This window comes from Stenella coeruleoalba (assembly GCF_951394435.1).
Source record: "Stenella coeruleoalba genome assembly, chromosome: 3".
Lineage (NCBI taxonomy): Eukaryota > Metazoa > Chordata > Mammalia > Artiodactyla > Delphinidae > Stenella > Stenella coeruleoalba.
The window spans coordinates 131346259-131373965 of NC_137148.1; the positions used below are offsets into that span (position 1 = coordinate 131346259).

At 37.8% G+C, this 27707-nt stretch overlaps 1 protein-coding gene across 22 annotated transcripts in view; it reads left to right on the forward strand.

The window, feature by feature from the left end:
- SGCD (sarcoglycan delta) overlaps positions 1 to 27707 on the forward strand; it is a 1717585-nt gene that overhangs the window by 1051178 nt on the left and 638700 nt on the right. The window contains exon 1 of one of the 22 annotated variants that reach the window (XM_079916692.1): positions 2570 to 3139. The exons of the other annotated variants lie outside the window; for them this stretch is intronic. The gene's annotated coding sequence lies outside the window, so the exon portion shown is untranslated. Of the gene's footprint in view, positions 1 to 2569; positions 3140 to 27707 lie in introns of those variants that run through there. 22 annotated transcript variants of the gene reach the window in all.

Genomic DNA, 27707 nt, shown 5'->3' on the forward strand with positions numbered 1-27707 from the left:
TATTGAGGTGCTCCTATGTTGGGTACATAGATATTTACAATTGTTCTATCTTCTTCTTGGATTGATCCCTTGATCATTATGTAGTGTCCTTCTTTGTCTCTTGTAATAGTCTTTATTTTGAAGTCTATTTTGTCTGATATGAGAATTGCCACTCCAGCTTTCCTTTGATTTCCATTTGCATGGAATATCTTTTTCCATGCCCTCACTTTCAGTCTGTATGTATCCGTAGGTCTGAAGTGGGTCTCTTGTAGACAGCATATATACGGGTCTTGTTTTTGTACCCATTCAGCCAGTCTGTGTCTTTTTGTTGGAGCATTTAATCCATTGACATTTAAGGTAGTTATCTGTATGTATGTTCCTATTACCATTTTCTTAATTGTTTTGGGTTATAGTAGATCTTTTCCTTCTTTTGTGTTTCCTGCCTAGAGATGTTCCTTTAGCATTTGTTGTAAAGCTGGTTTGGTGGTGCTGAATTCTGTTCGCTTTTGCTTGTCTGTAAAGGTTTTAATTTCTCCATCGAATCTGAATGAGATCCTTGCTGGGTAGAGTAATCTTGGTTGTAGGTTTTTCCCTTTCATCACTTTAAATATGTCCTGCCACTCCCTTCTGGCTTGCAGAGTTTCTGCTGATAGATCAGCTGTTAACCTTATGGGGATTCCCTTGTATGTTATTTGTTGTTTTTCCCTTGCTGCTTTTAATATTTTTTTCTTTTATTTAACTTTTGATAGTTTGAGTGATATGTGTCTTTTCATGTTGCTCCTTGGGTTTGTCCTGCCTGGGACTCTCTGCGCTTCCTGGACTTGCCTGACTATTTCCTTTCCCATGTTAGGGAAATTTCAGCTGTAATCTCTTCAAATATTTTCTCAGACGCTTTCTTTTTCTCTTCTTCTTCTGGTACCCCTATACTTTGAATGTTGATGTGTTTAATGTTTTCCCAGAAGTCTCTGAGACTGTCTTCAATTCTTTTCATTTTTTTTTTTTTTATTCTGCTCTGCAGTTGTTATTTCCACTATTTTATCTTCCAGGTCTCTTATCCGTTCTTCTGCCTCAATTATTCTGCTATTGATTCCTTGTAGAGAATTTTAAATTTCATTTATTGCGTTGTTCATCACTGTTTGTTTGCTCTTTAGTTCTTCTAGGTCCTTGTTAAACGTTTATTGTATTTTCTCCATTCTATTTCCAAGTTTTGGATCTTTACTATCATTATTCTGAATTCTTTTTCAGGTAGACTGCCTATTTCCTCTTCATTTGTTTGGTCTGGTGGGTTTTTACCTCGCTCCTTCATCTTCTGTGTGTTTCTCTGTCTTGTCATTTTGCTTATCTTACTGTGTTTGGGGTCTCCTTTTCTCAGGCCGCGGCTTCGTAGTTCCCGTTGTTTTTGGTGTCTGTCCCCAGTGGCTAAGGTTGGTTCAGTGGGTTGTGTAGGCTTCCTGGTGGAAGGGACTAGTGCCTGTGTTCTGGTGGATGAGCCTGGATCTTGTCTTTCTGGTGGGCAGGTCCATGTCTGGGGGGGTGTTTTGGGGTGTCTGTGACCTTATTACGATTTTAGGCAGCCTCTCTGTTAATGGGTGGGGTTGTGTTCCTGTCTTGTTAGTTGTTTAGCATAGGGTGTCCAGCACTGTAACTTGCTGGTTGTTGAGTGGAGATGGGTCTTGGCATTGAGATGGAGATCCTTGGGAGATTTTCTTTTGATATTATGTGGAGCTGGGTGGTCTTTGGTGGACCAATGTCCTGAACTTGGCTCTCCCACCTCAGAGGCAGAGCCCTGATGCCCAGCCAGAGCACCAAGATCCTGTCATCCACATGGGTCAGAATAAAATGGAGAAAAAAAGAAGGAAAATAAATAAATAAATGTTATTAAAATAAAAAATATTTTTAAAAGTTTTAAGTAATAAAAAAAGGGAGAAAGAGAGCAACCAAACCAAAAAACATATTCACCAATGATAACAAGCGCTAAAAAGTATACTAAAAAAAAAAAAAACGGGCAGGGATTCCCTGGTGGCGCAGTGGTTGAGAGTCCGCCTGCCGATGCAGGGGACACGGGTTCGTGCCCCGGTCCAGGAAGATTCCACATGCCGTGGAGTGGCTGGGCCCATGAGCCATGGCCGCTGAGCCTCCGTGTCCGGAGCCTGTGCTCCGCAACGGGAGAGGCCGCGGAAGTGACAGGCCCGCATACCGCAAAAAAAAAAAAAAAAAAAAAAAAAAAAAACGGGCAGAGTGAACCCTAGGACAAATGGTAAAAGCAAAGCTATAGAAGCAAAATCACACACAGACGCATATACATACACACTCATAAAAAGAGAAAAAGGGGAAAAAAATATATAGTTGCTCCCAAAGTCCTCTGCCTCAATTTGGGATGATTCGTTGCCTATTCAGGTATTTCACAGATGCAGGGTACAGCAAGTTGATTGTGGATCTTTAATCCGCTGCTCCTGAGGCTGCTGGGAGAAATTTCCCTTTCTCTTCTTTGTTCTCACAGCTCCCAGGGTTCAGCTTTGGATTTGGCCCCGCCTCTGCGTGTAGGTCGCCTGAGCGCATCTGTTCTTTGCTCAGACAGGACGGGGTTAATTAAAGGAGCAGCTGCTTCGCGGGCTCCGGCTCACTCAGGCCGGGGGGAGGGAGGGGTATGGATATTGGGCGAGCCTGCGGCGGCGGCACAAGCCGGCGTGACGTTGCAATAGCCTGAGGCGTGCTGTGCGTTCTCCCGGGGAAATTGTCCTTGGTTCACGGGACCCTGGCATTGGCGGGCCGCACAGGCTCCCGGGAGGGGAATTGTGGATAGTGACCTGTGCTTGCACACAGGCTTCTTGGTGGCGGCAGCAGCAGCCTTAGCGTCTCATGCCTGCTTCTGGGGTCTGCGCTGATAGCCGCGGCTCGCGCCACTCTCTGGAGCTCCTTTAAGTGGCGCTCGTAATCCCCTCTCCTCGCGCACCAGGAAACAAAGAGGCAACAAAAAGGCTCTTGCGTCTTCGGCAGCTCCAGACCTTTTCCCGGACTCCCTCCCGGCTAGCTGTGGCGCACTAGTCCCTTCAGGCTGTGTTCACGCCGCCAGTCCTCTTCCTGCGATCCGACCGAAGCCCGAGCCTCAACTCCCAGCCCCGCCCGCCCCGGCGGGTGAGCAGAGAAGCCTCTCGAGCTGGTGAGTGCTGGTCGCCCCGATCCTCTGTGCGGGAATCTCTCCGCTTTGCCCTCCGCACCCCTGTTGCTGCGCTCTCCTCCGCGGCTCTGAAGCTTCCCTTCTCTGCCCCCAGCAGTCTCTGCCCGCGAAGGGGCTCCTAGTGTGTGGAAATCTTTCCTCCTTCACAGCTCCCTCCCACTGGTGCAGGTCCCGTCCCTATTCTTTTGTCTTTTTTCTTTTGACCTCCCCAGTTGCTTGCCTCTTGGGAGGTCTGAGTTCTTCTGCCATCGTTCAGTAGGTGTTCTGTAGGGGTCGTTCCACATGTAGATGTATTTCTGACGTGTTTGTGGGGAGGAAGGTGATCTCCACATCTTACTCTTCCGCCATCTTGAAACTCCTTCGATGCGTGGCCTTCTCATTGCTGTGGCTTCTTGTTGCAGAGCACGGGCTCTAGGAGCACGGGCTTTAGTAGCTGTGGCACTCAGGCTCAGTAGTTGTGGTTCGCAGGCTCTAGAGCGCAGGCTCAGTATTTGTGGTGCACGGGCTTAGTTGTTCTGCGGCATGTGGGATCTTGCCGGACCAGGAACTTGTGTCCCCTGAATTGACAGGCGGATTCTTAACCACTGCGCCACCAGGGAAGTCCGAATGAACTACTAAACTTGTAGGTGAAATAATGGTATTAGATTATTACTATTGAAAAGCTCTTTTATTTTATAAAAATACATAATGGGCTTTTTCCAGTTGAAATGCTCTAACGTCTAGGATGGCTTCGGAATATCGTGGAGGAAGGGGGAAAGTGGGTAGGATTATGGATGAAATAAGTTTAGCCATGAATTATTAATTGTGCAGAGTGATGTATGCATTGGATTCTTAACACTAGGCTGCCTACTTTTGTATATTTTTGCAGTTTTCCATGAGAAAAATTATTTTATAAATATCTATCACCCTTGCCTAGAAAAAACGATGAGAAGTGTATTCTACAAAATGTAACAGTGGTTATAGGTGATTTTTATCTTCTTCTTTGTGCTGCCCCATAGTTTCCAAATTTCTACAAGTGTGGGTGTTCTTTTTAAAATGAATAAATTCGTTGTTTTCAGGGAGATGCCACTGATTACTGACTCAGCTGAAAGTAACCAGGCTTAGCAATCAAAACCAAGCCTAAGCTAGAGGAACACAGGTTAATTAAATTAACGTAGTTTCCCGGTAGATAGAAGAGAGAAACCAGGAAAGGGAAGGCCCATTTATTTAGCTTCTTCCTCTGCTAAAGGAAATTTACCCTGTGGGAAGAGGCTTTGTGGTCCACTGCAAGAATGCAGCCTTAGAGCTAAGGACTTGAGGGGTGCGGGAGAAAAGTCTGGGAAATCTTGAGTCAAGCTATTTTAAACTTTTGTCAGAAAAGTACTTTAGATATCCACGCTTGCAGCAGACATCAGACTTTGCGAGATTGGAGCACCACCTGGATTTGGCTTTCTTCATACGTGTGTGTTGCCAGTGGCTGGCAAGGTAAAAGACTGTAATGATTTTCAGCCCTACAGGCTTCAGAGGCAACACGATTGGGTTTCAAATCTCAGCTTTGCCACTTAGCTGCTCTGAAGCATTGACAAAGCGGTTTGCCTTCTTTAAGCCTGGATTTCTCCATTTGTAAAACAAGGAAACAACAATACCACTTCACAGGCTTAGAAGTGTAGTGCCTAGAAAGAGTACATACGTAATCAGTAGAAGTTATTCTTGTGGTTCTTGCCAGTAGAAAATAAAATATCCCCGGCTGCCATTTAAACTAATCTATGAATGGTTTCCCACTTCGCTGTCTTTTTATCTTTTACTTTCTCCTTTTTAGCTGTTAATGGACCTCAGACTCGACTCTTTTTCCCAAAGGAGTGCTGACATGTTCTCAGACTATCAGTTTTCTTTATGCGTATAGTTGTCACTGATAGAATTCTTTAAAAATAGCATTGATAGATGGATATCGAATCATTATGTTGTACCCCTGAAATTAATAAAATGTTATGTCAATTATACCTCAATTAAAAAAAAGAAATCTCATTGAAACCACTGTCTGACCAAGAACCTTCCTTTCTTAATGTTCCTCTCCACCTGCAGTGGTCTGAAATGCCTCTTCAACTGTAAAATTCCATAGAATATGGCCATAATGCCCCCACATTCCCTTTTTCTAATTTCATAAATGAGATTCAAGAGACTGGCTTGTAGAAAATTTCAGGAGGTATAGATGGTAAAGTTAGGATGAGATGGCCTATCTCCTGTATCTCATCAGACCTCGCCTCCATTACATCACTTTGCAGCCCAAGGACTCTATTCTACAGATACTGTGCAACGATAATATGACAGAAGAATTTCTGATTAATTTTGATGGGTAGAAAGAAAAATGGTGATCAAGGGAGCCTTATTAAGAGCCTTTGTATTATTCCAAATATGAGGTAATTAAGATGGGTATTGGGGTGACAGTGGTATGAACAGTACAAAATGTTTGATAGAGCAAATCTCACAGAGGCCAAGTTAGTGAGATCTCATGCCTGGCCAGAATAATTTGAAGAGTCCATTGGATCATCTTCATTTTCATCATGCAACCCATCTCCAGATTTAAGCTGGTGACTGTGATGACAATCTGAATAGCAATTCAAAAGCTGTTGTAGGGTTTGGGGCTTCTACGCAGACAGAATTCTATACTGATTGGTTTCATCTTTCAAATCTGAAATCTTCTCCAGATTTGTCCTTTTGCTGTGCAAAATATCATAGACCAGTAGGATTTATTTTGGCTTTGGGTGCTCGCTTTAAAATGAAACAAGCTTGTTTAGAAGCTCCAAGGATGGACAGAACTCTTTTGTGGTCAGTGTGCTGAAACATGGAGAGATTTAGGTCTCTCGGAAAATTAAAGAGGTTGTTCTGTGCCATCTGTGTTTTGTTGAGGTTGCTTCAAAACTCACAGGTTTCTTTTTGTATGCTTTTTCCTTCCTCCATGTATCTTCACTTCGATATAGGAGGAGGATTTTTTCCTCCCCTTTCACTGCCTTTTTTTTTTTTTTCTTTCCAAGAGCTTCTGGGAATAACCTTCATTTTCACTCTTCCAAATAGGTGTTTCATTTACCATAATTTTACGTAGTGTATAGCATAAAGCTTTACTTTATGTTCAAAATAAACCTTCCAACACAACAGGGGGATTCAAAAGAATGCCTAAGAAATCTGGGGAGGATGGCGGTGAGAAAAACAGGCATTCTGCTGAAGCAATGTCAAAGACTGAAACCAGTCCCCAGACTTTTTAGAATTGCTAGCTAGCTATGTGACAAAGTTTGGTTTATTTGGCATTTCTTGTTGATTTAATGTAGGTATTACATCAGCAGTAAATAATCCTACTCTTCCGCAATTCCTTCTTACCTTTCGAATATTTTAATTTTATTCAAACTTTTGTAGGTTTTACAATAATGGAGCACTCTAAGCTTGGGCACTATGTATCTGGGTAATAAACTTCAAAATATTTTTAAAAGATAGGGTATGTCATAGCTCGCATTTGGGCATTTGCTGGAGACACTCTGGGATGTATGTCCTGGGCTTCCATATAAGATGTCCAGTGACTTTACAGAGGAACCAGGGAATAAAATAACTGTCATCTATTGACTGTATACCATGGGCTCAACATCAGGCCAAATGCTTTACATGTAATATCTCTTTTAAAACTTATAAGACTGTAGGGAAAACATAATTATTAATTCCACTTTAGGTTTGGAGCAGATATGTTTCACGTAGGTAAAGGAAGTTGCTCAAGTTATATAGCTAATTTCTTGGGCTGGGTTCTGAAAGCAGCACTGACACAAAGGTAGTCTCCCAGGAAATGATTGCCTGGAGTGGAGTGACAAGGAGTGAAGGAAAGAACCAGTATGTGACTTGTTACTGAGTTGAACACCACGAGGAAGTCTGTTCTTTGAACTTGCTGGAAGGATAGTCTGAGGAGCTTTAGGAAATGTATCTTAAAACCATCCACCTCGGCGATGAAAGGGAAACATCTATTCATTGGTTGTTGTCCTACACTGACTTGTAGATTATACATTTCTTGGTGCCAGGGGAGTTCCCACTGGGTTTTCCCACCACACTGTCAGTGAAGTCCTGGGACAGGTACTTGTACCAGGTATATGTCAAGGGCCCAAGGTAAGATGCTGTCAGTTTGCATCACTGTGAAGGTTGATAAAGCCTGCTTGAAACTGATTGTTCCAGCAGTGGATGGAATAAGGGGTGAGCAGAGTTTGAGTAGTGGTTCAGAGCAGGAACCTGGTGCAGCTGGTTCCCAAAGGAACCAGGTTTCAAACCCAAGCCAATCTGATTCCAAAACCTGCTCACTTTACCACCATACATTGCTATCTTCAAACGTAATATTGGACTCAATATTGGATTTGCTCTTCTGGGGTCTCCTGTAAACATTTGGTAATCTTTCTTGATGGAAGAGTGCCTTGACTGAAATGTGGCAGAGGTGAAGTTCATCTTCAGCAATTCTCAGTGTGTTTGCCTCCTTTTCCCCTTTTTGCTGCTCCTGAGGCCCTGACGATGCACTATTTCAGTACACATTTGGCCCACTCTTGTTGTATAACTTGCATCACACCCGTAACCCATCCCTTCATATAATTAACATATCTTTTGCAGTCACAATATGATGGTGGTGGAAGAAGCCTGGAGTTTGGGGTCCAATCTGCATGTTAAATATTATTCTACCTCAGAGGGTGTGGCCTTGGCCAACTCAGTTTCCCTCCTTTGAGTCTGAATTTTTTATTTGCCCAAGGGGAGATATAGTATCTACATGATAGGGTTATATATGAAAGGGAAGAGGTGGAAGGAGGAAATAATGTCTATGAAAACACCTGGATAACTGCCCTTCTCTGTCCTCTCCCTCACTGCTTCTGTCCCGTTCTGGATCTTGAGGGAACTGAAGCCAATTAGGCAAATTTCAAGTAAGATATATGGCTTACTGTGACTTCTCTCTGATAATATTTGGCTCCAGTCTCCTGAGCTGAAAAGATTATTAAAAATAAATCACAGTTGGCAAACTCCTTCCTATTCTTTTTTTTTCTTATAAATTTATTTTATGTATTTTTGGCTGCGTTGGGTCTTCGTTGCTGCGCGTGGGCTTTCTCTAGTTGCGGCGAACGGGGGCTATTCTTGTTTGTGGTGCTCGGGCTTCTCACTGCCATGGATTCTCTTGTTGTGGAGCATGGGCTCTAGGTGCCTGGACTTCAGTAGTTGTGGCACGCGGGCCCGGTAGTTGTGGCCTGTGGGCTCCAGAGCGCAGGCTCAGTAGTTGTGGTGCACGGTTTTAGTTGCTCCACGGCATGTGGGATCTTCCTGGACCAGGGCTTAAACCCATGTCCCCTGCATTGGCAGGCGGATTCTTAACCACTGTGCCACCAGGGAAGCCCCCTCCTTCCTATTGTTTAAGACCCATCTCAGATGTCAGGGCTCTGTGATGCCCTCCCACCCCTGATTGATACCTCAGAGCATGATCAATTACCCACTTCCTCCTTTTCCCAGTAACTTACTTTTCTAATCCCAGCCCTCTTTTCTTATGGGGCTGGAAGGAGGACAATTCAGCAATAAAATATTTCTGCAGTTAGCAGTAAGGCCCTAATAAATCCCACGGGATATTCTGTTCATTCTTTTCTTTAAGATTAAAATTTCTATCCAGACTCCGAGTCCAGAGCAGTAGGAATATGGAAGTGTCGTCTCTGGCCTAGTCAACTTGTCCCCACGTGCCATTCACTGCTGTGGAACCTTCATCTTCCACTCTTGGGGTTTATCATCTAGTGCTTCCTGCCTTTACACACACAGACAAGAAGGGCAGAGATTCTTCCTCTCACCTTCCCCAAAACATTCTTTAAATCTTCATTTGCTTTCCTGACTGCTCACTCCCCCTCCCCCCAGCCACTTCTACTTTCTAAGAATTGGCCTCTCTTGAAATCGCATCTCCCTTTGTGTCTTAGCCCTACTGTGCGCTTACAGTCCTTCTCAGCCAGGTCAGTTTCTGCTCCTAGACAGAGGGGCATAAAGGGAGATGGTTTGTGTTTTGACATGATTTCTAAGAATTCTGTGGTTTGGCCTCAGAGTAAAGCATCTAAAAGACAACCAATATCTCAAAGTTATAAAAATTAATTTCTCACTGTCATTTTAACTATACCTTCTTATATGTAAACATCTGGTTATGTTTTCCAGCCTTGAGTGATGTTACCAAAAAAAAAAAAAAAAAAATACTCAAACCCTCCGAAACCCTCCTTTCTGTTATCTTATTCTAAGAAAGTGCTAAACTCTAGGGAAAGCATTAGAAGAGAAAATTTTCTGGCCTTGTCTCTGTTTGAGCACCTTCCTATACTATTATCATTTACTTTTTTCCTTTAATTGAAAAATTTATTAAGATAACTATGAATTCACACACAGATGTAAGAAATAATGCAGAAAGATCCCATATGTACTTTTCCCAGTTTCACTCAATAGTAATATTTTGCAAAATTATAGTATTCATGTAATACACAAGAAGGATATTGACATTGATATACTCCACCAATCTTACTCAGATTTCTGCAGTTTTACTTGTCCTCATGTACACCTGTGTGTGTGTACGTGTGCTAAGTTCTATACAGTTTCATCACCTAGTTCATGTATTGCGTTTATAGGCAAGATACTTAACATTTTCAATCTCACGATAGCTCTCATGTTACCCTTTTATAACCACACCCATCTCTTTCCTCCACATGCTCTGCATCTCACACCTGCCAACCACTATCCTGTCCTCCATTTTCAAAAATTTTGTCATTTCAGCAGTGTCCTATAGATGGAATGATTCAGTATATGACCTTTTGTGATTAGCCTTAATTCAGCATAATTTCCTGCAGACTCATCCAAGTTGTTGCATGTATCAGGTGGTTCTTTTTTATTACTGAGTTATAGTCCATGGTATGCATGTACCACAGTTTGTTTAACCATTCATCCCTTGAAGGACAACTAGGCTGATTCCAGTTTTTAGCTATTACAAATACAACCATTATGAATATTCATGCACCAGTGTTTTCTATGAACATAAGTTTACATTTGTTTGGAATATGCAAGGAGTGTGTAAATGGAATAAATGCCCAGGAGTAAAGTTGTTGGATCATATGATAGTTGCATGTTTAATATTTTTTTTAAAAAACTGCAGAGCTGTTTTTCCAAAGCAGCTGTGCCAATTTAAAATCCCACCAGCAATGTATGAGTCACCCACATCCTCAGCATCCTTGCCAACAGTTGCTGTTGTCACTAGTTTTTTTTTAATTTTACAAATCTGTTAGGTGTACAGTGTTATGTCATTGTGGTTTTATCTGCATTTCCCTAATGGATAATGATGTTGAACATCTTTTCATTTGCTTGTTTGCCATCTGTATATCCTCTTTGGTGAGATTGTTTATCTCTTTTGCACTTTTTCTAATTGTACTGTCTCTATTTTACTGTTGAGCGATGAGACTTTTGTATATATTCAAGACACTAGTCTTTCAATGGATATGTGGTTTGCAAATATTTTTTCTCAGTCTGTAGTTTGTCCTTCAATCCTCTTCACGTGGAATTTCCAAGAACTAAAGTAGTTAATTTTAATGAGGCCCATTTGACCAGTTTTTCCTTTTGGGCTTGTGCTTTTGGTATAAAATTTAAGAAACTCCTGTGCTAGTCCTATTCAAAGATTTTCTCCTTTTTTCCCTAAAAGTTTTACAGATTTGGTTTACGTTTCAGTCATTTTGAGTTAATGTTGGCATAAGGTGTGAGGTTTAGGTCATGATTATCTTTTTGCCTGTAGGTGTTCAGTTGTTCCAGCAAGATTTGTTGAAAAGACTGTCTTTCCTCCGTTGAATTGATTTTGTATCTTTGTCAATAATCAGTTGAGGCAGTCTCTGTGGATCTATTTCTGTGTCTTGTATTCTATGCTGGTAATCTTTGTGTGTATCCCCCCAACAATACTACATAGTCATGATTACTGTAGCTTTCTCATAAGCCTTAATATCAGGTGGAATAACTCCTCCTACTTCTACTTCATTTTTCTTTGTAAGTATTACTTTAGATGCTCAAGAGCCTGTGTCTTTTCAATTCAATTTTAGAATAAACGTGTCTGTGTTTACAAAACAAAAACAAACCAAAAAAAAAAAACCAAAACACTTTGTGTTTGATAGGCATTGCCTTAAATCTATAGATAAATTGGGGGAGCAATGACACCTTTCCTATGTTGAATATTGCAGTCCACGAATACAGTATATTTTTCCATTTATCTCAGACCTCTTTAATTTCTTCATCAACACTTTGTAGTTTTTAGTATATAGATACAGTACATAACAGTTTTGCCTATGTATGTCTTTCTCTAGAGGGATTGTGGGTGGTAATGTGTGTTTCATTTCAGTTTCTGTATGTAATTTGTTAGTATATAGACATGTCATTGATTTTTCTGGGTAGATCTTATAACCTATGACCTTTTGAACTCATTTATTACTTCTATGGGTTTTTTTTGTAGATTCCTTGAGATTTTCTGTGTTGACAGTGCTGCCATCTGTAAATACAGATAGTTTTATCTCTTGCTTTACAACCTGTCTGCTCTTTATTTCTTCTACCTGCATTGTTGCAATATCTACAACTTCCAGTACTGTGTTCAACCTTTCAGAGAAGCATTCAGTCTTTACCATTCAGTCTTTACCATTAAGTATGATGTCATATATAGTTTTTTTGTAGATGTTCTTTATCAGGTTGAAGTGATTTCCCTTTATTCCTAACTTTCTGAGAGTTTTTAAAATCAGAAATGGATGCTGGATTTTGTCAAATGCTTTTCGTCTGTCATTTGGTATGACCATGCCATTTTTCTTCTTTAGCTTGTCCATATACTTGATTACATTGATTTTTTTTTTTTTTTTTTGGAAAGTTGAACCTGCCCTGCATTTTTGAAATAAATCTCACTTGGTCATGGTATGTTAATTCTTTTTACATATTGTTAGAGTTGGTTTGTTAATATTTTATTTAGAATTTTTGCATCTAAGTTTATATTTTTGCATCTAAGTTTATGAGAGTTATTGGTCTGTAGTTTTGATTCTTTTATTCTTCTTTTGGACTGTCTGATTTTGGTATCACGGTGACAGTAGCCTCATAAAACGAGTTGAGAAGTATTCTCACATCTCTTTTATGGAAGAGATTGTGTAAAATTGATATTCCTCTTTAAATATGTGGTAGAATTCTCAAGTGAAACCGTCTGGGCCTGGAGATACCTTTACAGGAGCATTTAAATTATGTATTCAATTCATATGGTTTCGGGCTGTGCAGATAGTCTAGTCCATCTTGATTGTTTTGGTAGTGTATTAGTTTTCTATTCTGCTGTAACCAATTACAATAAACAGTGGTTTAAAACAATAAAAATATATTATCTTATATTTCTGTACATCAGAAGTGTGATGTGTGTCTCACTGGGCTCAGATAAAGGTGCTGGCAGGGCTACATTCCTTTCCGGAAGTCTAGGGAAGAATGTATTACCTTGCGTTTCCCAACTTCTAGGGAATGCCAGCTTTCATTGGCTTATGGCCCCCTGCAAAACTAGCAACACTAGGCTGAATCTTTCTCACACTGCCATCTTTGTGGTTCTCTGACGACAGCTGGGAAGGGTTTTCCACTTTTTATAAGTTGATGTGATTAGATTGAGCCCACCTGGATAATTCATGGATCAATTCATGATACCCTCTCCATCTCAAGATTGGTAACCGTAATCATCAGAGCTAATTCCCTTTTGGCATATAACATAACATACTCATAGTTTCCCAGGGATTAGGATGTTGACATTTTGGGGGTCCATTATTCTGCCTACCCTAGGTAGTCTGTGGTTTTCCACATATTGATCCATTTTTTCTAAGTCGTCAAATTTTTGAGTATGAAGTTGTTTGTAGTACACTCTTTTTAATTGCCACAGGATTTGTAATGATATCCATTACTTCATTTTTCATGTTGGTGATTTGTGTTTTCTCCATTTTTACTTGTATCAGTTTTGCTAGTGGTTTATCAGTTATATCGACTTATTTGAAGAAACAGCTTTTTGTTTCCTTCATTTCTTTATTGCTTTCCTATCTTCAGTCTCATTGATTTTTTGCTCTTGTCTTTATTGTTTCCTTCCTTCTGTTTATTTTGAGGTTTTTTGCTCTTCTTTTTCTAGGTTCTTGAAATGAGAAGTTATGTTATTGACCTGAAACCTTCCATCATTTTTTTTTTTTTTTTTTTTTTTTGCGGTACGCGGGCCTCTCACTGTTGTGGCCTCTCCTGTTGCGGCCTCTCCTGTTGCGGAGCACAGGCTCTGGACGCGCAGGCTCAGCGGCCATGGCTCACGGGCCCAGCCGCTCAGCGGCATGTGGGACCTTCCCGGACCAGGGCACGAACCCGTGTCCCCTGCATCGGCAGGCGGACTCTCAACCACTGTGCCACCAGGGAAGCCCCCTTCCATCATTTTTAATGTAAGCATTAATTGCTATAAATTTCCTTCTTAGCACTGCCTTAGCTATACCCCACATTTTGATATGTGGTGTTTTGCTTTCATTTAGCTCTGTTTTTAAAATTCCTTTGAATTCTTTCACTCATAGATTCTTCAGAAGTGTATTATTTAATTTTCACCTTTTTGAGATTTTTATGTTATCTTTCTATTACTGATTTCTAGTTTGATTCCATATAGTCAGAAAATAAAGTCTATACATGATCAGTTATTTAAAATTTGTTGAGGTTTGTTTTATTGTCCGTTAAATGTTACATCTTGGCCAATGTTCTATGGTCACTTGAAGAAAAATTATATTCTACTATTGTTGGGTGGAGTGTTCTATATACATCAATTAAAGTCTATTTGATTGCATTGTTCAGATCACCTGTATCCTCGCTGGTTTTCTGTACAGTAGTTCTATAAGTTATTGAGAGGGAGGTGTAGAGTGCCATAATTGTGGATTTGTCAACTTCTCTTTTTAATTCTATCAGTTTTGTTTTATGTATTCTGAGGCTCTATTGTTTGGTGCATACTCATTTTTAATTGATATTAAAATCTTCCTGGTAGATATTTTTCAAAAGGTATTTTCCCTTTGGCCTCTAGTAATTTTCTTTGCTCTGAAATTTACTTTATCAGATGTTGACATAGCCACTGTTACTTTTTTAGCTTAATGTTGACACATTATATCTTTTTTCCATCCTTTCCTTTTAGTTTATCTTTGTCATTGGATTAGAAGTGAATTTCTTATAAGCAGTGTATAATTGTGCTGTGAACTTTTCTTTTATTCTACTCTACAAATCTGTTTAGATTGATGTATTTATGTCATTTCATTTTAGGGTAAATATTTACAAGAAGCAAAATGCTCTGTGTTACAAAAAATATTGATAAAGGATAAGAAAGTTGGAAGAAACAAATTTTCTGATTTCAAAATTTAGTACAAGCCATGGCAATCGAGAAAGTGTTCTTCAGGCTTAAGGATACACATCTAGATCTATAGAATTGAGAGTCTCAAAATGAACTTGCACATTTATGGGCAACTGATCTTTGATAGGGATGCCAAGGTAATTTAGTGGAGAAAGAATAGTCTTTTCAACAAATTATGCTGGGACAACTGGTTATCCATATGAGAAGAATGAAGTTTGAACCAGACCTTACACCACATACAAAAGTTAACACAAAATGCGTATAAATAGAGGTAAAACTATAAACATCTTAGGAGACAACATTGGCATAAATCTTCAAGACCTTTAATTAGGAATAGTTTCTTGGATATAACACCAAAAACACAACAGTTAAAAAAATAGATAAACCGTACTTAATTAAAATTTAAAATTTTGTGCTTCAAAAGATACTATCAAGAAAATCAGAAGGCAATCCCAGATTGGAAAAAAATATATTGTAAGTCATATATCTGAAAAGGAGCTTGTATCTAGACTATATAAGGAACTGTAACAACTAAATAATGAAAATAATGTAAATGGATAAATTATTTAAATACATTTTTCAAAGAACATATAAACAAGACCCATAAGCACGTGAAAAGATGTGTATGAGATGATATATCATTGTGGTTTTGATTTGCATTTCCCTGATGATCAGTGATGTTGAGCAAATTTTCATGTACCTGATAGCTATGTGTATGTCTTCTTTAGAAAAATGTCTGTTCAGTTCTTTTGCCCATTTTTTAATCAGATTGTTGGGTTTCTTGTTATTGATTTGTATGAGCGGTTTATATACTTTGGATATTAACCCCTTATCAGTCATATTATTTGTGAATATAATCTTCTCCCATTCAGTAGGTTGTCTTTTTTGTTTTTTGTCAATGGTTTCCTTTGGTGTGTAAAAGCTTTTAAATTTAATTAGGTTCCATTTGTTTATTTTTGCTTTTCTTTCCTTTGCCTTAGGAGACACAGCCAAAAAAAAAAAAATATTGCTACAATTTATGTCAAAGGGTGTTCTATGTTTTCTTCTAAGAGTTTTATGGTTTCTGGTCTTACATTTAAATGTTTAATGCACTTTGAGTTTATTTTTTGTACAAGGTATGAGAAATGTTCTAATTTCATCATTTTACATATAGCTGTCAAGTTTTCCCAGCACCACTTATTGAAGAGAGTATCTTTTCTCCATTGTATAGCCTTGCCTCCTTTGTCATAGATTAATTGATCATAAGTGTGTGGGTGTATCTCTGGGCTCTCTGTCCTGTTCCATTGATCTATGTGTCTGTTTTTATGCCAGTACCATGTTGTTCTGGCATAAGAGAGTCCGCCAGCCGATGCAGGGGACACGGGTTCGTGTCCCGGTCTGGGAGGATCCCACATGCTGCGGAGCGGCTGGGCCTGTGAGCCATGGCCGCTGAGCCTGTGCGTCCAGGGCCTGTGCTGTGCAACGGGAGAGGCCACAGCAGTGAGAGGCCTGCGTACCACAAAACAACAAAACAAAACAAACAAACAAAAAAATAATAAAATTGACTGTAGTAATGGATGTACAACTCTGAATATACTAGTGGTCATTGATTGTACAATTTCAATGGGTAAAGTTAATTGTATGTGACTTATATTTTAATAAGGCTGTTTTAAAATGTATGGAAACTACCCTCATACTATGCACAAAAATAAATTCAAAATGGCTTAGAGACTTAAATATAGGACATGACACCATAAAACTCCTAAAAGAAATCATAGGTAAAACATTCTCTGACATAAATTGTATCAATGTTTTCTTAGGTCAGTCTCCTAAGGCAATAGAAATAACAACAAAAATAAACAAATGGGACCTAGTTAAACTTAAAAGCTTCTGCACAGCAAAGGAAACGGTAAACAAAACTAAAAGACAACCTACAGAATGGGAGAAAATATTTGCAAATGATGTAACCAATAAGGGCTTGATCTCCAAAATATACGAACAGCTCATACAACTCAATAACAAAAAAACAAACAACCCAATCAAAAAATGAGCAGAAGACCTAAATAGATATTTCTCCAAAGAAGACATACAGGCACATGTGCCAATAGGCACATGAAAATATTCTCAACATCACTAATTATTAGAGAAACACAAATCAAAACTACAATGAGGTACCACCTCACACTGGTGAGAATGGCCATCATTAAAAAGTCTATAGATAACAAATGCTGGAGAGGGTGTTAAGAAAAAGGAACCCTCCTACACTGTTGGTGGCAATGTAAGTTGGTGCAGCCACTGTGGAAAATAGTATGGAAGTTCCTCAGAAAACTGAAAATATAATTGCCATATGATCCAGCAATCTCACTCCTGGGCATATATCTGGACAAAACTAATTCAAAAAGATACATACACCCCTATGTTTATAGCGGCACTATTCACAATAGCCAAGACATGGAAATAACCTAAATGTCCGTGGTTAGATGAATGGATAAAGAAGATGTGATATATATATACAATGGAATACTACTCAGTCATAAAAAAGAACAAAATAATGCCATTTGCAGCAATATGGATGCAACTATAGATTATCATACTAAGTGAAGTAAGTCAGAAGGAAAATGACAAATACCATATGATATCACTTATATATGGAATCTAAAATATGACACAAATGAACCTATCTATGAAACAGAAACAGACTTGCAGACATAGAGAACAGACTTGTGGTTTCCAAGGCGGAGGGAGGGTGGGGAAGGGATTGACTGGGAGTTTGGGGTTAGTAGATGCAAACTATTACATATAAAATGAATAAACAACAAGGTCCCACTGTATAGCACAGGGAACTATATTCAATATCCTGGGATAAACCATAATGGAAAAGAATATAAAAATGAATGTATATATGTATATAAATGAGTCACTTTGCTGTACAGCAGAAATTAATACAACACTGTAAATCAACTATACTTCAATTTAAAAAATATAAAGAATGTATGGAAACTTAAAAAAATGAATACATTAATGCTTAAGTATGCCATTTTATTACTTTTCACTTGTCTTCCATGTTTCCCTGTTTTTTTTTCTCACCTTACTACAGGTTGGTTCAACGTCTTATAAATTTCACCATGATTTATTTATATTGTTTTGAGTGTATCCTTATTTTTTTGAAGTACAGTTGACCTATGTGTTTCAGGTTTACAACATAGTTGTTCGACATTTGTATACATTATGAATTGATTACAATGATGTGTAATAACCATGTCACCATACAAGATTATAACAGAATCATTGACTATAATCCTTATGCTGTGCTATATCCCCATGACTTATTTATTTTATATCTGGAAGTTTGTACCTCTTAATCCTCCTTACCTATTTTGTCAGAACACCTTACTTCTTCCTCTGTGGCTATCATATGTTGTTCTCTATACTTAAGAGTCATTTGTTTGGTCTTGTTTGTTCATTTGTCTCTTTTTTAGATTCTACATATTTTCATTTGTCTCTTTTTTAGATTCTACATATAAGTGAAATAGTATGGTATATGTCTTTCTCTCTGTGACTTATTTCACTTAGCATAATACCCTCTAGGTCCATTCATGTTGTTGCAAATGGCAAGGTTTCATCCTTTTTAATGGCTGAATAATATTTGTATATACATATACACATACATATATACACATGTATATATATATACATACATGTATATATTCACATAAAAGTATATATATACACAAACACACACACACACATCTCATATTCCTATCCATTCATCTGTTGATAGACACATCAATTGATTCCATATCTTGTCTATCGTACACAGTGCTGCAATAAACATAAGGGTGCATATGTCTTTAGAATTAGTGTTTTTGTTTTCTTCAGATAAATACCCAGGAGTGGAATTGCTGGGTCGTATGGTAGATTTATTTTAAACTTTTTGAGGAACCTCTATATAATGTTTCCATAGTAGCTGTACCAGTGCACCAGGGGTGCACAAGGGTTCCCTTTTCTTCACATCCTCACCAGCTTGTCATTTGTGGTCTTTTTGATGATAGCAATTCTGACAGGTGTGAGGTGATATCTCATTGTGGTTTTGATTTGCATTTATCTGATGATGTTGGGTATCTTTTCATGTGTCTGTTGGCCATCTATATGTCTTCCTTGGAAAAATGTCTATTTAGGTCCTCTGCTCATTTTTAAAAAAATTTTATTGGGGTATAATTGATTTACAATGTTGTGTTTGTTTCAGGTGTACAGCAAAGTGAATCTGTTGTACAAATACATATATCCACTCTTTTTTAGGTCTTTTCCCATATAGGCCATTACAGAGTATTGAGTAGAGTTCCCTGTGCTATACACTAGGTCCTTATTAGTTATCTATTTTATATATAGTAGTGTATATGTGTCAATCCCAATCTTCTAATTTGTCCCTCCCCTCCACCCCTTATCCCCCAGTGACCATAAGTTTATTTTGTGCATCTGTAACTCTGTTTTGATATTGTAGATAAGTTCATTTGGAGCCTTTTCTTAGATTCTGCATATAAGCGATATTATATGATATTTGTCTTTGTCTGACTGACTTCACTCCGTATAAGAATCTCTACATCCATCCACATTGTTGCAAATGGCATTATTTTTTTTCTTTTTTATGTCTGACTAATGTTCCATTGCATATATGTACCACATCTTCTTTATCCATTCCTCTGTTGATGGACATTTAGGTTGCTTCCATGTCCTGGCTATTGTAAATAGTGTTGCAATGAACGTTGCAGTGCATGTTTCTTTTCAAATTATGATTTCTTCTGGATATATGCCCAGAAGTGGAATTGCTGGATCATATGGTAGCTCTATTTTCTGCTCATTTTTTAATAAGATTTTGTTGTTGTTTTGTTATTGAGTTGTGTGAGTTCTTTATATATTTTAGATATTAACCTCTTATCTGATATATTATTTATAAATATTTTGTCCCATTTAGTATGTTGCCTTTTGCTTTTGTTGATGATTTTCTTCACTGTGCAAAAGCTTTTTAGCCTGATGTAATCACACTTGTTTATTGTTGTTTTGTTGCCCTGCCTGAAGAGACAGAGCCAATACAATACTGCTAAGACCAGTGTCAAAATATAGCTAATTTACTGCCTATATTTTCTTCTAGGAGTTTCAGGTTTTAAGTCTTACATTTAAATTTTTAATCCATTTTGAGTTTATTTTTGTATATGGTGTAAGAAAGCGGTTCAGTTTCATTCTTTTGCATGTAGCTGTCCAGTTTTCCCAATATCATTTATTGAAGAGACTGTCTTTTCCCCCACTGATATTTTTGACTCTTTTGTCCTAAATTAATTGAGCATATAAGCATGGGTTTATTTCTAGGATCTCTATTCTGTTCCATTTATTTATGTGTCTGTTTTTGTGTCAGTACCATACACTTTTGATTGCTATAGCTTTGTAATATAGTTTGAAGTCAGGGACCATGATACCTACAGCTTTGTTCTTCTTTCTTAATATTGCTTTGGTTATTTGGTTTTGTGTGTGTGTGTGTGTGTGTGTGTGTGTGTGATTCTAAACAAATTTTAGATTATTTTTTCTAGTTGTGTAAAAATGCCATTGGTTTTTCATGGGGATTACATTGAATCTGTAGATTGCTTTGGGTAGTTTGGACATTTTAAAACTAGTAATTCTTCCAATCCATGAGCATGCTATATCTTTCCATTTATTTGTGTTATATTCACTGTCTTTCATGACTGTCGTATAGCTTTTAGAGTAGAAGTCTTTCACCTCCTTAGTTAAATTTATTCCTAAGTATTTTGGGGATTTTTTTTTGATGTGATTGTAAATGGGATTGTTTTCTTTATTTATCTTTCTGATAGTTTGTGATTAGTGTACAGAAATGCAACAGATTTCTGTTTATTGTATCTTGCAACTTTACTAAATTCAATTATTCTAATAGTTTTTTGGCGTCTTTAGGGTTCATATATATATATATACATACATATACACACATACACACACACACATATATATAATTGTATATATACATACACAGGCACATATATGGTGTCATGTCATCTACAAATAGTGACAGTTTTACTTCTTTCTTTCCAATTTGGATGCCTTTTATCTCCTTTTCTTATCTGATGGCTGTGGCTAAAACTTCCGGTACTGTGTTGAATAAAATGATAAAATGGCAAGTGTGGGCATTCTTGCCTTGTTCCCAATATTAAAGGTAAAGCTTTAAGCTTTTCACTATTGAGTATTATGTTAGTTGTGGTTTGTCACATGTAGCCTTTATTATGTTAAAGTATGTTCCCTCTATGTCCACTCTTTTGAGAGTTTTTATCAAAATTGGATGTTGAATTTTTTCAAATGCTTTTTATGCATCTGAGATAATCATATGATTTTTATTCCTCAGTTTGTTAATGTGATGCGTCACACTGATGGATTTTTGGATACTGAACCTTCCTTGTATTCATTTGATCATGATTTATGATACTTCTAATGCACTGTTGAATTTGTTTTGCTAATATTTTGTTGAGAATTGTTGCATCTATGCTCATCAGGGATATTAATTCATAACTGTGTGTGTGTGGTGTCTTTGTCTGCTTTTCTTTTCAGGTTGATGCTGGCCTCATAGAATGAGTTTGAAGTATTATTTCCTCTTTAATTTTTGGAATAGTTTTAGATAGATAAGTATGAAACTCTTATTTAAATATTTGGTAGAATTACCCTGTGGAGCCACCTAGTCATGGACTTTTGTTGGGATTTCTTTGACCTCTGATTCAGTTTTATTACTAGTTATTGACCTGTTTAGATTTTCTATTTCTTATTGATTCAGTCTTGGAAGATTGTATGTTTCCAGGAATTTATTTATTTCTTCTAGGTGGTCCAATTTGTTGGTTAATGTCTTATGATCTTTTTTATTTCTGTGATGCTAATTGTAAATTCTCATTAATTTCCTCTTTTATTTGGGCCCTTTCTCTTTTTTCTTGATTAGTCTGGCTAAAGATTTATCAATTTTGTTTATCTTTTCAAAGAATGAGTTCATAGTTTCATTTATCTTTTATATTTTTTAAAATTCTCTGTTTCATTCATTTCTACTCTAATCTTTATTATTTCCTTCTACTAAATTTGGGCTTTGTTTTCTTTTCCTTTGTTCCTTTTATTCTGGTTTCTTTAGGGGCAAGTTTAGATTGTTTATTTGAGATTTTTCTTGTTTCCTGAGGTAGGCCTGTATCACTATAAATTTCATTCTTAGAACTGCCTTTTCTGTGTCCCATAGGTTTTGGAATATTATAATTTCATTTTTATTTTTCTCAACGTGTATTTTTTAAATTTCCCCTTTGATTTCTTCATTGACCCACTGGTTGTTTAGAAGCATGTTGTTTAGCCTTCACGTGTTTGTGGGTTTTTTTTATTTTTAACTTGTAATTGATTTCTAGTTTTATACCATTGTGGTCAAAAAAGGTGTTTGATATGATTTAAGTCTTTTTAAATATTTTGAGACCTGTTTTGTGGCCTAATATGTAATCTGTCCTGGAAATATTCCATTCTCGTAAAGAATGTGCATTCTTCTGTTTTGGGGTGTAATATTGAGTACAGGTAAGTCCATCTGGTCTAATATCTCATTTATGGCTAATGTTTCCTTATTGATTTTCTGTGTGGGTGATTCATCCATTATTGTAATTGGGGTGTTAAAGACCCCTACTATTACTGTGTTGCTGTCAGTTTCTCCCTTTTAGTCTGTTAATATTTGCTTTATTTGCTCCTGTGTTGGGTGCACAGATATTTACAAGCATTATCCTCTTGTTGGTTTGATCCCTTTATCATTGTATAATGCCCTTTTTGTCTCTTGTTAGAGTCTTTGTTTTAGATTGTATTTTGCCTGATACAAGTATTGCTACCCCTGCTTTCTTTTTGTTTTCATTTGTATGTAGTATCTTTTTCCATCTCTTCACTTTCAGTCTCTGTATGTCTTTAGATCTGAAGTGAGTTTCTTGTGAGCTGCATATATATATGGGTCTTGTTTTTTAATCCATTTAGCCACCCTATGTATTTTTATTGGGGCATTTAGTCCATTTACATTTAAAAGAATTACTGATAAGTATGTACTTGGGGCCATTTTGTTAATTTTTTTCTGGTTGTTTTTGTAGTTCTTCTCTGTTCCCATCTTTTGTTCTCTTAGCTTGTGATTTGATGATCTCATTTACTGTTATATTTGTATTCATTTTTCTTTTTTTATGTGTGTATCTGTTACAGGTTTTTGGTTTATTGGTTACCATGAGTTTCTTGTATTACAATCTATGTATACAGCATTCTAAGTTGTCTCTTAATTTTTAGCGCTACATTTTTACTTCCTCCCTTTTTTTTTTTTTTTTTTTGCGGTACGCAGGGCTCTCACTGTTGTGGCCTCTCCCGTTGCGGAGCACAGGCTCCGGACACGCAGGCTTAGTGGCCATGGCTAACAGGCCCAGCCGCTCCGCAGCATGTGGGATCTTCCCGGACCGGGACATGAACCTGTGTCCCCTGCGTCGGCAGGTGGACTCTCAACCACTGTGCCACCAGGGAAGCCCTCATTTTGTTTTTAATGTCATATTTTTACATGTTTTTATTTTGCATATTGCTTAACTATGTGTTTTAGATATAGATGATTTTACTACTTTTGTCTTTTAACCTTCATACTAGTTTTATAGTTAGTTGATCCAGTACTTTCACCATATGTTTGCCTTTATCAGTGAGATTTCTTTCTGTCCTAATTGTCTTATTTCTAGTTATGGTCTTTTAATTTAAAGAATTCCAGTAAACATCTCTTGTAAGGCTGGTTTAGTGGTAATGAACTCCTTTAGCTTCTGTTTATCTGGGAAACCCTTTATATATCCTTCAGTTCTGATAACCTTGACATGTAGAGCACTCTTGGTTTTAATTTTTTTGTTTCTTTTGGTGATGTGAATATTTTGTGCTACTTCCGTCTGGCCTGCCTGTAAAATTCCTGCTGAAAAATCAGCTTATCGTTTTATGGGGCTCCCTTGTGTGTAACGAGTTGTTTTTCTCTTGCTGCTTTTCACATTTTCTTTTTATCTTTACCTTTTGACATTTTAATTATAATGTTTCTTGGTTTTGGCCTCTTAAATTCCTGTTGTTTGTGGCTCTCTGTGCTTCCTGGACTTGGATATTATATTTCTCAACAGGTTAGAAAAGTTTTCAGACAAATAGATTTTCTGCTACTTTCTCCCTTTTCTTCATCTGGGACCCTACAATGCAATTGTTAGTATGCTATCCTCATTTTTAAATTTTTTATTCTTTTTTTTTTTCTTTTGTTCTTCTGTTTGGTTGATTTCCACTGTCCTCTCTTCCAGATTGCTGATCTGTTCTTATGCATCCTCTAATTTGCTATTGATTCCCTCTAGTATATTTTTTATTTGATATTGTATTCTTCAGTTTTGATTGGTTCTCTTTTATATTTTGTAACTCTTTGTTATAGTTCTCACTGAATTCATCAATTCTTCTGAGTTCAGGTAGCATTGTTTGATGATTACTTTGAACTCTTTATCTAGTAAATTGCTTACATCTGTTTTGTTCGGTTCATTTTCTGAAGTTTTGTCTTGTTCTTTTGTTTGGAAGGTATTCCTTTGTCTCTTCATTTTGCCTAATTCTCTGTGTTTGTGTCTGTGTTTTAGTTATGTCATCTATATCTCCCAGTCTTGAAAGAGTGTCGTTATATAGATGGTGTCCTGTTGGGCCCAATGGCACAGTCCCTGCTGGTCAACAGAACAGGTGCTCCAGGTTTGTTTCCAGTGTGGGCTGTGTATGTCCTCTTGTTGTGTTTGTGCCACAATTGCTGCTGATGCCCTGGTGGTCAGGGCTGGTCCCAGCCTGGCTGTCTGTGAGGCCTGGCCATGTAACGTTTTTCTCTGGCTACTCTTAAGATTTTATTTTTAGTTTACACAAGTTTAATTATGGTGTATCATCTTCTAGATTTCTCTGTTTACCCTGTTTAAAATTCACTTAGCTTTGTACATAAGTAGTTTTGTGTTTTTTTACCGGGTTTGATTAGTTTTGAGCTACATTCAAAAAAATACTCTCCCTACCCTTTTTTCTTCTCCTTTTAGGAGAAGAAAATGATACAAATGTTAGATCTTTTATCATTACTCTTCTGTTATGGGTCTCTGAGGCACTGTTCTTTGTTATTGTTGTTGTTATTTAGTCTATTCTTTGTGTGGTTTTAAGATGAGTGAATTCTATTACTCTGACCTCAAGTTCACAGATTTTTAATCCTTTGTTATCTCCATTTGGCTTTTGAGCCCATGAAGAAAGTTTTTCAGTTTTATTAGTGTATTTTTTCAGTTCTGTAGTTTCCATTTGGTTCTGCTTTTGTAAGTTGATTTCTTTGCTAAGATTCTGTTTTTTTCATTTGTAATTGATTGTTGAAGCTTATTTATGACAACTGCTTTAAAATCTTTGTCAAATAGTTACAATCCTGATTCACCTTGGTGTTAGCATCAGTTGATGGTCTTTCCTCCTTCAAGTTCTGATTTCCTTGGGTCTTGTTTGATGGGTAATCTTTTATTTTATCCTGAACATTCTGTCTGTTATGTCAGAATCTAGGTCCTATTTAAATCTTTTACTTCAGTAGGCAGTCACCTTGTTTGGTTTTGGCACATAGGTCTTGGTCAAATTTTATGGGCTGTGTTTCCAATGGCAGTTTAGTTTTCAGATCCTTTCTGTTATTATTTTGATCTGCTTGGTTTATCTGGTGCCACAGGAATCCCCATGTGTCCCAACTCTTAGTGCCAACTGGGGCAGAGAGAGTTTCCCCAGGTCAGGCTGCTTTACTACAGAGACTTATTGTGTCTTGGGGAGATAAGGGTTTTTGGTATTCCATTACTGGTACACCGACTCCAGTGTTTTTAGGAAGGGTAGGAGTGTCTTGGGTCCACAGTAGTAAAGCAGCTACTTAGTATGGCCCTCTTCCAGTGATTATTTCCCTTTATCCAGTTCTGACCACCCATCCTGGTGTTTCTGAGTAGGAGAGAGGTTTTCTGGACCAGGCTGCTTTCTAGAGAGGAGTCTCTCCTGCCTGCTCTGCATACCACCTATGTATGTCTTGCTAGGAAGGGGATCTCAGGTCCATACCTCCCTTGGCTGCTTTTTTCTGGCTGGGCTCCCAATTTATCCTCCTTGCTTTTTGCTTTGAGTTCACCTCATGTTGTCATAAGAACTCCCACTCAATTCCAGGGAGGAATGAGCCTACCTGGGCTGCCTTTCTCCCCTCTCCACCCCCAAGTCGGTAGTTGTTGTAAATGCCAGATTCGGCTTGCTTTCCTCCTTTGGCTAAAGAGGAAACAAAACATCTGGCCACTGTGCTGTTCCTCTCGTCCTGGGGTCCAGTTTCCCACCTTCTTTTTACCTATTAGAGTTATCCTTCGGTTGTCTCTCATACCATTTCCAAGGTTTCTAGCTATGCTTAGTATGATTGGAGAGTGTAGAAATGGATCTATGTCATCTTGTCCTAATCAGAAATGTGTACTACAGTTTTTTTTTTTTACATTTTTATTGGAGTGTAATTGCTTTACAGTGGTGTGCTAGTTTGTGCTTTATAACAAAGTGAATCAGTTATACATATACATATAGCCCCATATCTCTTCCTTCTTGCGTCTCCCTCCCTCCCACCCTCCCTATCCCACCCTTCTAGCTGGTCACAAAGCACTGAGCTGATCTCCCTGTGCTGTGAGACTGCTTCCGATTAGCTATGTATTTTACATTTGGTAGTGTATATATGTCCATATATACACTACCACTCTCTCACTTTGTCCCAACTTACCCTTCCCCCTCCCTGTGTCTTTAAGTCCATTTTATACTAGGTCTGAGTCTTTATTCCTGTCTTGCCCCTAGATTCTTCATGACCATTTTTTTTTTTTTTTAGATTCCATATATATGTGTTAGCATACGTTATTTGTTTTTCTCTTTCTGACTTACTTCACTGTGTATGACAGACTCTAGGTCCATCCACCTCACTACAGATAGTTCAGTTTCGTTCCTTTTAATGGCTGGGTAATATTGCATTGTATATATATGCCACATCTTCTTTATCCATTCATCTGTCGATGGACATTTAGGTTGCTTCCATGTCCTTGCTAAATAGAGCTGCAATGAACATTGTGGTACGTGACACTTTTTGAATTATGGTTTTCTCAGGATATATGCCCAGTAGTGGGATTGCTGGGTCATATGGTAGTTCTATTTTTAGTCTTTTAAGGAACCTCCATACTGTTCTCCATAGTGGCTGTATCAATTTACATTCCCACCAACAGTGTATGAGGGTTCCCTTTTCTCCACACCCTCTCCAGCATTTATTGTGTGTAGATTTTTTGATGATGGCCATTCTGACTGGTGTGAGATGATATCACATTGTAGTTTTGATTTGCATTTCTCTAATGAGTAATGATGTTGAGCATTCTTTTATGTGTTTGTTGGCAATCTGTATATCTTCTTTGGAGAAATGTCTGTTTAGGTCTTCTGCCCATTTTTAGATTGGTTGTTTTTTTTTGATATTGAGCTACATGAGCTGCTTGTAAATTTTGGAGATTAATCCTTTGTCAGTTGCTTCATTTGCAAATATTTTCTCCCATTCTGAGGGTTGTCTTTTGGTCGTGTTTATGGTTTCCTTTGCTGTGCAAAAGCTTTTAAGTTTCATTAGGTCCCATTTTTTTAATTTTTGTTTGTATTTCCATTTCTTTAGGAGGTGGGTCAAAAAGGATTTTGTGGTGATTTATGTCTTAGAATGTTCTGCCTATGTTTTCCTCTAAGAGTTTAATAGTGTCTGGTCTTACATTTAGGTCTTTAATCCATTTTGAGCTTATTTTTGTGTATGGTGTTAAGGAGTGTTCTAATTTCATTCTTTTACATGTAGCTGTCCAGTTTTCCCAGTACCACGTATTTAAGAGGCTGTCTTTTCTCCATTGTATATTCTTGCCTCCTTTATCAAAGACAAGGTGACCATATGTGTGTGGGTTTATCTCTGCACTTTCTATCCTCTTCCATTGATCTGTATTTCTGTTATTGTGCCACTACCATGTTGTCTTGATTACTGTAGCTTTGTAGTATAGCCTGAAGTCAAGGAGTCTGATTCCTCCAGCTCCATTTTTTCTTTCTCAAGATTGCTTTGACTATTCAGGGTCTTTTGTGTTTCCC